This window comes from Rhea americana, unplaced genomic scaffold (genome assembly GCF_003343005.1).
Source record: "Rhea americana isolate MKP2758 unplaced genomic scaffold, rheAme1 scaffold_27, whole genome shotgun sequence".
Classification (NCBI taxonomy): Eukaryota; Metazoa; Chordata; class Aves; order Rheiformes; family Rheidae; genus Rhea; species Rhea americana.
In genome coordinates, this window is record NW_028186390.1 from 962,931 (window position 1) to 965,518 (window position 2,588).

The following is a 2,588-nucleotide window of genomic DNA, read 5'->3' on the forward strand; positions in this document are numbered from 1 at the left end:
TTTTTTTTTTTTTTTTTTTAATGCACATAACAAAATTATGTCTTTAGAGCAGGGAGAGAAATGTGGCAGAACTGATCAAAGGAACTAGCCTCTCGTTGGTAAAACACATGCTGCAGTACTTCCCACAGTTGGAAAACTAGGATTTAACAACGGTGACCTAGATCGGAGGAGACGACAAAGGCTGCTGTGGTGAAGAGCAGATTGACTGCCGTTCTGATCGGGGTAATAAACAACTGGAATACGGACAGTATATGGAAGTTTACTAATGTAGCTTAGATAAAGATCTATGCTTTGGGAGAAATTGTCACCGTAACAAATTCAGTTTGAACTATAGCTTGCAATTRCCAGATACATGTGTGTTGCTTTTACAGAGATACCTATTAGGTTATTCAAGGATCTGTGAGACTGGGAGAGTATGATCTGATTAAAGTTTAAAGTAAATTGATATGTGAGCCTGTCTAAAAATAGACATGCGTTTATTTTTTAAAAATTTTACCTGGCTAGTCTCGAAAGGATATGGTTTTTCTGAAAAGCTTCAAAGGAGRTAGCAGTCATATATTGTCATTTTGAAATATTTGGTGCCATTCAGATGCTACCATTTCGGCTACCCGGTTGAAAGTAGCGGACAACAAGTGGTGAAATTCTGTGCTTTGTACCGTAACRCAGTCTATTAAGACATTAAACTTTGCTGAACTCTTGACCCTGTGGGTGCTCTGTGTTCTTTTTTAGAATTTGCTTTGCTTTGGTTTTATTATGAACAACCTATTACAGATTTTTTCTTTTGTTAGGTGAAGTAGTCCTTCTATTAGAGCTTTTTGCAAGCTATTAAGTTAACCTGTAGGTAAATATACATCCAAATTCTRGAAAATAAACTCTGCCAATCCAACTATGGCTTGAGCGATTCTTTAAGTGCCGTTGAGCTGTAAAGACGGATGCATCCCTACTGTGCTGTGAAAGGAAGTGTTATTAGACACGGCTGTGTGCAGGGGGAAGGGAAGGGGAGTGGGGATCGTGAGGGACATCTGTTCCCCGAAGCCTTGGTCGCTCCCGGTTTGCCACGGGGATTTTGAGCATCAGTGAAGAGCGACTCGGTCATGGTTCGCGTGAGCGGGCTCGCTGGCGGCGCCGGGAGCGTGGCGATCGCTGCCGTGGGCCGGCCCGTGCCGCCAGCGGTGGCATGTTTCTGCCGTGTTTGGGTGCCAGGCCCCCCGCACCGGGACGAGTGAGTGAGTGCTGAAGAGCTCCGAAGATTGTTGGTTCTGGTGCTGTGTCTTACTCCTTTTTCCTCTTTGATCAGCCTTCATTTGTGTTGTCCTTTCCTACCGTGTTTTCTACTGTGTTTGCGTTACTAAGAATGCTAGCTGAAATGCCGCTGGTTTGTAAAGCTGTCGGAGGAGGCTTCCTTAGGAAGCACTACAGCTTGGGTTTGTGTTTCTCCCCCCACCACAGACACACACCTTCTCCTATGCTTTACCCACTCAGACTCCATAGAGGAGCAGCAGAGAACTTTGCATTTCAAAATCGGTTCAGATATTGAAAAGCTATCTTTGAATACTGTATAATTCACATACAGATTTGAAGAGCTTATTAAAGAAAATAYCCTGACACAGTTCAGGAATATTAAATCACTTCAGAGTGTGCGTGGCAGTGTAATGCTACTGAAGCATTTTAAAATATTAAAGGAGCCTGGATTTAGAAGTACTAGAGGCTTTACAGCCTTTACTGCGAAACGTGATTTAAACTGTCAAATTTGGAAGTGTATTAATTTTTTAAATCAAAAGGAAATGGCATTAGTAAGTAACTTGTAATTGTAGCTAATCTCTAGCTGGCCTAGCAGTCTGATGTGCTGGGGTAATTTCTTTCTTCCGTACTTACTGAATAACTAGGCAACAGTTGGGGCCGCCCAGATGGCCTTCCCTAGAACTGCGCTAGTGATGGAGAACCTCCTCCTCGACCGGGAAGGGCGATGGGGAGACGCGTTCAGCGCCGTGGCCGCGTAAGCGCTGTCCGGCCRGGGAGCTGCCTGCCTCCGCTCCTCACCTGCCCCGTCACCCGCGACAAGCGCCGGCCTCCCGCGCTGCGGTTGTTCTTAGCGTCGCAGTCCCTAAGGTTGCCGCTGGTCCTGTTGCCCCCGTTGCCTGTCCCAGAGCTCGGCGGCAGCTGGCACCTCTGTGTGTCTCCCTGACACGTGCGTGTTACACAAAGCTGTGGTTCGCCCCTTGAAAGTTATCCTCTTGCCTCGTGTAGGCAGTCCTATGTGTAGTCCTTATATATATATACGTGTATGTATATATATTTATATAAAATATATATATTTTCAAGCTCTTTGCAGCAAAATTTGCTCAAGAATTCAGTTTTGTTTACAGGAGGCAGCTTCTTCTATGCTGGAAATGTATTCATTAGCATTAGCAGGAGGAGTGCTGATGTATGATGTTTTCAGGATAAGTAATGGGTACTTCTTWCATTTAACTTTGTTCAAGTAGAAGGATGAAAGCATTGAAATGGCATTCAAAGACCTTTTAAGGAATAAAATTCTAAATTTAATGTCTAGCTATATTTATTTTACTTTAGGATTGTTGCATTTAAGA

At 43.9% G+C, this 2,588-nt stretch overlaps 1 protein-coding gene across 7 annotated transcripts in view; it reads left to right on the plus strand.

Moving 5' to 3' along the window:
* DAB1 (DAB adaptor protein 1) overlaps positions 1 to 2,588 on the plus strand; it is a 162,954-nt gene that overhangs the window by 41,713 nt on the left and 118,653 nt on the right. The gene's annotated exons all lie outside the window — the stretch shown is intronic.